The sequence below is a fragment of the Peromyscus maniculatus genome, chromosome 9 (genome assembly GCF_049852395.1).
Source record: "Peromyscus maniculatus bairdii isolate BWxNUB_F1_BW_parent chromosome 9, HU_Pman_BW_mat_3.1, whole genome shotgun sequence".
NCBI lineage: Eukaryota > Metazoa > Chordata > Mammalia > Rodentia > Cricetidae > Peromyscus > Peromyscus maniculatus.
The window spans coordinates 84945340-84954898 of record NC_134860.1 but is presented as its reverse complement, the minus strand read 5'-3'; positions in this window follow the sequence as shown (position 1 = coordinate 84954898).

Genomic DNA, 9559 nt, shown 5'->3' with positions numbered 1-9559 from the left:
AGTTGCATGTGTCTGCACATGCGTGGGACTCCAATGCTGTGAGGCGGCAACAGGTAAAGGTAGGTTACTGTGGCTTGTTAGCTGCCAGCCTAGCTCAGTGAGAGGCCCTGCTGCAAGGGAATGAGGCAAAGTGGTGAGCGAGGCATTCAAGATGCTCCTCTTCGCCTCCTTGCACACATGGTGTGCTGGCTAGTTTTTATGTCACCTTGATGCAAGCTAGAGTCATTATGGAAGAGGGACCCTCAGCTGAGAAAAAAAAAATGCTCCCACTCACCAGACTGGCCTGTGGGCAAACCTGTGCACATATTCTTAACTGAGAATTTATGTGGGAGGGCACAGCTGATTGTGGGTGGTGCCATCCCAAGAAAGTGATTCTGGCCGCTATAAAAATCAGGCTGAGCAAGCCATGAGCAAACAGTGTGCCTCCAGGTTTCTGTGCAGTTCCTGACAGGGCCTCCTTCAGTAATGAACTATCACCTGGAAATGTAAGCAAAATAAATCCTTTCCTCTACAAGTTGCTTTGGTCATGGTGTTTTATCACAGCAATAGTAACCCTAAGACACATAGATACACACACATGAAAATACAACACACACACACACACACACACACACACACGAATATCAGAAATTTCATGATATTTAGCTTAATAAAAAAGAGACAGTACAGTCTCACTTATGAGGTGCTTCAAAATGGAAATAAGTTCTGTTATATTATTTGTTGGTTTACTGTTATATTTTATCATTAATTGAAAAATGATTCACTGAGCTTCTACTATGTGCCAGATACTGTTTGGGCACCTGTATTCATTAATAAGATGGACATCCAAATGTCTGCCCTCACAAACATTGAGATTCTATTACAAAAGGCATCTTATATTCATGTATATGCAAATGTACACACAAAAAAGTATTGACAATATACTCAATGTATATATACATATATGTAGTATCATAGAATTGTTATCTATCAATATGTAACATTTTATATTAAAATGTATTAATATGTATATCAAATGTATATGTGTCTCTATATAAAAATTTATAGTAATATGCACTATAAGCAGAATGGAAACTGGGGACTGCAGGAAACGTGGTACACAGCCCGATTAGGAAAGTCTTCACTGGTAAACCAGCTTTTGAGCAAATGTATCGAAAGGACACAGGGATAAAGCATGAGGACACCTGAGAAAGTATTCAAGAAGGGAAAACATCAGAACTTCAAGATGACAGAAGCAGAATGGGTCTAGTGAAGAAAAGTAAGCAGTGTTTAGGAAGTGAGTGGGGAAATCCAAGGCATTGGAAAGCGTTTGGCTTTTACTGTAAAGACAGAGAAGTCATTGGAGGGTGTTTCAGCTTCAGCTTGTGTTTTAAAGAGTCCCTCTGGTGCTTTGTTCATGATAGACTTTTTAGGAGTAAATGGATGCAGGGATGTGAGTTACACAAACTTTGGTGACTCAGGACGGAGTAGTAGGATTGAGATGGTGAGAAGCAGATAGCTTGGACCATAGTTGGTCATCATTTGAGAGTAGACAGAATTGATTTGCTGAAATAGGGGATGTGGCATCTGAGAAAGACATAGGGCTGAGGAAGACTTAACTTTTTGAACTAAACAACTGAAAAATCTTCCCAAAAAACATAATATAGGAAAATTACAGTAGAAGCAGTTAGTGCTAGTGTGTGGGATGATAAAATCTGAAGATTTCTGTTCAGATTTTGTTAAAGATGGGAAATTATTAGATGTCTAAATGTCAACACATAAAGATATTCATTCCAGAGTCAAAGATAAACATTTCCATATATTTATAGCTTCAAGTTCTTTCAAATGATTGCTTGTGTACTTATCTATTCCTAGTGGTTTAGAATTAACTTTATTGTAGCCCAGTGTTAGCATATTTTTTTTCTCGAATGAGCAGGAATTCTAACTGGCTACATACAAATAAGCAAAGGTAGACTTTGATCAAATTCATTTTACAATTTGATCGTATAATTTGGGAACTATTGAATTTAAAAAGTTAAACACATCCTTCATTGTATCTTCAGGTATTTGAGAGGGAAATTTGACTTATTTCTAATTTTTTAAATTCATGAAATTGCACTATTTCTAGTCGTTAGTCATGCAGGACTGTAATTTGCTACTCCTACATTCTCTTCATTTTTCTTTGACTGTCTGGTGTCAGAAAAAAAAAAAGTCCAAAATCTTCCAAGATGTGCTCATCATCCCTTTTTGTTTCATAGAATCTTAGAGAAGTTAAGCTGTATGTCTGACATGCCCAGGACACAGGTTGTAGATAAATGTTGTTTAACAAAAATTATGGAGGCAGGAGACACAACTCAAAGCATGAGGACCTGAGTGCCCTTCCCAGACTCCCTGGTTTACTTTTGAAGGAGACCGCTAGCTGTGAGCCTTGTGAGCTTCACCAATGACCAACACTCTGATGTTGTTGTTAGACATGTCCATGTGTGTGATAGTGACACTAGTGTCATGTGGGTCACCAAGCCCTTCCTAAATGGATTTAAGCCCCACTCCACTCAAGAAAATGCACGCTTGGCACTATAATCTGGCCAGGAACCAATGGTTGGGTAGCCTTTCATCCCCAACGTTTAGCCTACTACTAAATTGCTAAAAGGACACAGTATCAAACTGTCTTCTAAATTCATATCTTCAAACCCATAGGTTAGTGCGGCCCTCAGACCTACCTCATCAGAGAAGTGTCTTTGTGTGGTAGACAGCAGTTAATACAAAAATTCAAAACGGGTCTAAGTGCAGACAAAAAGTGAATGTTTGGCCACAGATGGGACGTCTATATCATACCTGCTCCACTCAAAGCTCAGGGACCATGTTGGAAGATAGGGTGAAGACTATAAGAGCCAGAGGTCAGAGAAGACCAGAGTCTTCTTCACAAAGCAGAACTGGTGCACTCAGGAACTCGCAGCTACTGTAGTTGCCTGTTCAAGCTCCAGCCTGTCAGCACTGCAGCCTGGAGGCTGGAAGAGCTACACTCCTAGCTGAGTTGCTATGATAAATGATGTCTTCTGAGGGAGGGCCAATCAGTTTTCTTTGAGGGTATGTCCCCTGGTAAGTCAACCATGATCCAGTGACTGGCCCCACACCCAAGCATATATGGGTAGAACAAATTGGACCCAAGTGTTATTTTTAAAAATGGACATGAAATTGGGGAGCATTAGCGGTAGATCTAGGAGGATTAAGGGGGACAGTGGGAGTTAAATATGTATGCCTATATCAAATTCTCAAAGAATTAATTTAAAAAATAAAAAATATATTAAACTGTGTGTATTGACGCATGTCTGTAATCTTAACCCATAAAGGCTGGGGCAGGAGCATGCCTTGGACTCACTGGCCAGTCATTCTAGTCAAATAAGTGAATTCCAGGCCAATGAGGGACCTGTCTCAATAAACAAGGTGGACAGTTTCTGGGGAACAAATCTTACTTTGGGAAGGCTGCTGTGGACTGAGCTCCCCAAATACCCCCACAGACCAGAGACCAAACCTAAATGGAAGCATTCATTCTAAATGCTACATAATCAAACTAAAATTTTAGGAAGTGCATAGATCCCCAAACAGATCCATTTTTTTTCTAGAAAATAAGACTCCACTTAAATGGTATGCACACCGAAGTAACCTAAACCCAACTTTCATTAGCCACTTATTTTTCCAGTCTCTCCCTGTCCCCTAGTCCCTGTCATACAAACGCCACTGTTGCCCAGCTGGATGGCCAGTCTGCTTTGCAGAAAGGAGGCCACCCGGATTCATGAATCCCCAACAAAAGTCAATACGATCTATAACTAAATGTGCTGCGATTTTGACACCTGACGGTAGGTCCCAGTGATGTTTATCACTGTGGCATAGAGGCAAAAGGACATGAGAAGCAGAAACAGAGCTACATACATGTTATTATGTGACTGAACTGACTTAACCTGGGCACATTAGCACGTGTATATCTCTGCAGTCTTTAAGAAACTGTAAAAGCCTCAGATTCCAATCAGCAGGGGAAATACTTGGAAGGCAAAAAATATATATATATAAAACAAACACAAACAAACAAAAAACCAACAAACAAAACCAGAAATGAACAAGAGTCTTAGGGTTGAAGATGAAGATATAATATTTGAAGAAAAAAAATGATGAGGTGGCCAAGAGGAAAGATACAGAGGAGAGGCAAGGCATTTGCCTAACTTTTCCTTGTGTTTATTGGTCTATTTCATAGCAACTACTGGGGTGGAGGGGCGGGGTAGTTTTTACATTGTAAATAGGATGACATTGTAATCTCTGTTCCTCCATATCTCTCTCTCTCTCTCTCTCTCTCTCTCTCTCTCTCTCTCTCTCTCTCTCTCTCTCTTCTTCCTCCCTCTTTCACTCCCATTACATCACAGACATCTTTGAAATAGGTTGGATGCCAACTAACCAAAACATAATTTTTTTTTTCTAAACAAAAAACAGAGTAAGTGGTTGTATGAATACTTAAGCACTCCATTTTAACCTAAAATTACCAGGGCTTCCTTCCCAATGGCCCCTTAGAAAGAAATAAAGTCCTTTTATTTAGCTAGAACTACCACGGAGGAGGAGGAGGAAGAGGAGGAAAGAAAGAATGAAGGAAAGAGAGAGAGAGAGAGAGAGAGAGAGAGAGAGAGAGAGAGAGAGAGAGAGAGAGAGAGAGAGAATGAATAAGTCCACAGTCAATGTCTGGCCTGCTATAAGAGAGAATAAAGTATCTGAAGAGGAAAAGCTTCCGACTGGTATTTTAAAATTAAATTATCCAGATAATTATGCAATTCTTCATTTCATTTCACTAATGTGCACAAACCTAGCTAGAGTCTTGCCTCCAATGCTATCTGTTCATTTTGCTCGGGTGCAACCACTGAGCTTCCCTATGTTCTTTTTTGGTCCTTTGTTTAAAAAAAAAAAAAAAGTAAGCAAGGTTTGGGGAAGCTTGAAAAGAAGAAGGAAGCATGAGTGATTTGATCATCACAAACCCCAGAGCCCTGTTAAAAAGTATTTGTACTTTAAAAAATGTTTTTTGCTGAAAGCTTTTTCAGGAGAAATAAATTATACTGACTCTATATAAATAAAAGCAGAAAGAGCAAAGACGAACATGAACATATATTACCAATGCCATTCATCAAATATAGTTGACACTTCAATCTAATCCGGCAAATGAAAACACAGAAGTTTATAGAGTTATAGGAAGTAAGCAATTTAAACACACCGGGGCACAAGGTCATCAAACAACACAGCGGGAAGATGCCCCTTTTCTATCCTTTCTCTCTCTCTTTCATCCTTCGGAAACTCACACACGGTGACTGATAATCCATCTTTCTCACAGAGTGAGGTGATCTTTAAACAGATAATTAATAGCAGCAGTCCAAATGTTCCTTAACAAGTCCACCTTCCTCTAATGTCATAAAATAAAAGGACACTTCATGCATTTCATAGGATCATTATGGTGCAAGGTTTCTCTTTCCATAATAAAGTAATACATTTCTTAACTAATTAGTTCATTAATTTTAAATGTGGTTCCCAGTAAAAAACTCTTTGAGATAGTTAATCTTTCTCAAAAGTGTGTGAGATTGTAAAAAACAGTTCTCAGGGCCCTGTCACCACCCGTCATTAATGGTCTGAATGGGTGAGGCAATCCAGAGCTGTAAAAGCAGATCTCATTTGTTTTGAAAGCAAACTTCCGTGGCTGCTTTATAACCAGAAATCATATCCATGTCATCCAGATGCTGTGGGAAACTTTACGGTTCCAATTAGGAACGGACAGTTTGCAATGCACCGCTCAAACACTTTGCTAGTCTATATGTAAATACTTCAGTAAAACCACTGAACGGTGATGGAGTTCAATATTAATATCGCAAATTAAAGATGACATCTGAAAGCCTACCATCCAGAAGAGTGATCAGAGTTCATGGCAAGGCAATAATCAGAGGCTTAAGCAACTTTCCAGCACCATAGGGGAGAAAACAAATGTGAGGAGCTTGGAAATTTGCGCTGGTGCATGAAGAACACACCATATTAAAGTGCAAGTGTGGATTGACCTGGTGATGGAGTGGAGGATGTGGCCATATGCTTCCATAAAGGACATTTGGAAATGGCATCAAGATTATTCCCTCAGAGCTCATGATTATTACCTGGTGTGTTCCCATCAATTGACAGTGTAAACTTTATCTGTAACAGTGAAATTAGCTGTCAAAATAACTACCTGTCCTCCTGGGAGGAAAAAAAAAAAACCTCACCCGAATAATTATCACATCTTGTATATTTTCCAGACATGAATATTAGAGGATTTCACTGGCTAGATTTCCCTGATGGGTTGATTGTACTCACTGTCTGAGAAACAGTATGGGTTTCAACATCTTTACTCAAATCATTTTGATGAGGAAAATGGATATGTACGTTAAAGTAGTGGGATACCAGTAGAAAGAGGAGACAAAAAAGTGAAGGATTTATGACTCCGGAATGGGCCCCTTGCATATTCTAATGAACTATCCTGGGCCCATTTCCTTTAGTAAATCACACTTTGACTTGTAGAAGGCATCATAAGGAGCATTATCTGAGAAGTAACCCCCAGAGATGACACCAAGACCCAGGAATCTCACAAAGGAAACTTCTATGTCCATCCCAAGACACCACACCTTCATTTCTTCCTTGTGGGGAAAATGACAAGATGTGAAGGTCAGCAGATATGTCAGTATGTGGTATCTCCCTGTGACAATTGTCTAGTGGTCACAAGAACAGGCTTGAACCAGACTGCTTAATGCCTGCTCTCCTTCCTGACAGCTGTGTGCCTGTGGGCTGGTTAGCCACTATATCTGCACCATGGCTTTCTTCTGTGAAATGTGGCCACCTCCCAAGTCAAGACCTGTAGTTGGAAGTTTCTCCGGTCACGCCTGGCAGTCCTGCAGCCATTTATAAAATAATCATTCAGCAGTTTAATATTATTTACAAACTGTATGGCCGCCTATGACAGGCCAATTGCTAGCTAGCTTTTATATCTTAAATTAACCCATTCCTATTAATCTATATTCCATGGCTTTACTGGTCTGCTGGCACATTGCTCCTTGGGCAGCAGGCTGGCATCTTCCCAGACTCTGCCTTTCTCTTTCCTGTCTCTCTCCTTGGGTTTCCTGCCTGTCTCTAAGCTGCCTTGCCATAGGCCAAAGCAGCTTATATATTAACCAACGGGAACAACATATATTCACAGCGTACAGAAAGACATCCCCCAGCGTTGGCCTGGTGTGCACACTGTATCTTCCTGGCCCTTAGGAATACAGATGTTGTTCTTGCCTCCATTAATTCAGTTTCTTCTATTTGGTTCAAAAAGTCCTAAGGCAATTCCAAGACCCTCTCACAACTGCACTTGGCAATGTCAGTCCTGGCTCCGTGGAATGGTCTATTGTCTGAACTGCTGTTTCTCCTGAGTCTGGTCTGAGCAGGAATATCACTCCACAGGTACCTCCCACAGGGAAAGAGACCTGGGCAGCAAGCTGGGGCCCCAATATCTCTTGCAATTTTTCATTTTCTTCATACTGTCATTCATAACTTGCTGTGTTTCCAAGTGCAGGGAGAGACACCAGGTGCCATTCAGAAACTGTAGCATCTGTCTCACAGCCTCCATCGTTGTGAAGAGCACTGGACCTTTGAGGCCTAATGTACCACTTTCTGAGACTGACACTTGCTGCCATAGAATTTGTGTTGAGCCTTACCCAAACTAATATACACTGTTTGTTTTCATTTTTTGAGAAAGAGTCTCATTTTGCTATGTAGTTTAGGCTGGCCCTGAATTCCCTGATCCACTTCTCTCAGCCTCCCAAGTGCTGGGATTACACGTGGGAGCCAGCACACCTCACAGTCATCATTTTTATGGTGGTGCCAGTAAGACTTGAATAGGGGAGGGAGCGTCAGTGGTTATAGATACGGTGTCAGCATCTGCTCCAGGCAGACACCTTGCCAGCAAGTGAACCAAGTTAGAGATGCCATCACATTCTCATTGTATACTGATCTTCATCCCTTCCATGTATGTCTTTTTTTTCTGAATATTCTCTTGTTCTGCTCAGCATCAAACAAGGACTGTGAGCAGAGGAGAAAGAGGACGCAGAAGCAGCCCCCAAGAGAACGCTGCCCCAAGCTATAATTGCTGTGAAAAGCAGGTGCCACATCGAGTTGCGATTTTCCTCACCAGCACCTCTCACAGGAGGCTGACACAGATGGAGGGATGTGACACGGGCACAGTTTCGCCTTAGCCATCATCAACACAACTACACAATCCATAATAGCTGTAATACAGAAAGCCAACAGCCATCAAGGCACCCAGCCTTGCCCGTGAAAGATCAAACAATGTTCAACTTGATGGGGACTACACTTTAATCTTCTTGAAAAGTCCACACATTTCTGGGTATCACTGAACCACCAAGTCTTTTCCAAAGATAAGGATAAAAAAAAAATAATTGTGATTTGGGTGTCTCCTTCAAAAGGAGAACCAACTGTTATTTAAGTTCTGTGCGAGACACTGAGTATAGACAGTGTCTCTGACCCATTGTATAACAGAAGAAAAATAAAACAGGCTGTCCATTAATACCCTGGCCTGAATTCAGTTATTGGAGTGGGTAGGGCAGGCAGGAGGCACTATTATTTTTTAATGGCTCCTTCAACAGAGATGTTCCTGCTCTCATTGTTCTTGGGGTAAAAGCTTCCATTTTGCAAGACCCTTGCCACGCTCCAATTAAAAACAGGATTTATTGTTACGGGGCACTAGAATATCAGTTTCCTTCCACCTGTATTTTGTCCATTGTTAAAAAAAAAAATCTTACATAAAGAAAAAGTTAGAGGCTGAGAAGAGCTTTTGATAAGCCCGGAGTGGGGACTATTGCCACTTTAAAAAATACCATTTCTGAAAGAAAGCAGAGGTGTCGGAGACAAAGGGAAAAGGGGGAGATGTGTCAGTCAGTCAATAGCGTTTATCGAACACTCACTGTGTGGGGAGAACACAAAGGGCATAATACACTGGGCACTTGTTCTCCGGGAGATTGTAAACTAACGAACCAACCAGCACGGACCCAGGGAAGGACTTTTAAAGCAACCTCACGCTAGCTGTAGCTTGAAAGAATCATGTGTGAGAGCCTGTGCCTGTGTGTGCCCTGGTGTGTGTGCGCGTGTGACCACACACGTGCGTATGTACATACGCACACATGTAAAGTAAGTGTGCACTAACAAGCAGCCAGGGTAAAGATACCGGAGAATGCACGCCACTAAACGCAGGAAAAAAATGATACAAGAATACAAATGATCTGCCAGCACTTTTGTCTTTCAGTTGACTCTTCCCCGAGTGTAAATCAGAAGTGGAAATACAGCCCAGGTACCTTTATTGTCACTAGGACGCCGGGAAACTGGCACCTCAGCATGTCTGAAAGCCCACACTTCAAAGATATGCATCATATGTATTACTGTTCCACCTCACGGAAGTGATTTGACTAGAAAATGCGATGACAAGGAGCCATATTGGGGAACAGAAATTGTTTACATAATTGCTTGGTCTGTTGGT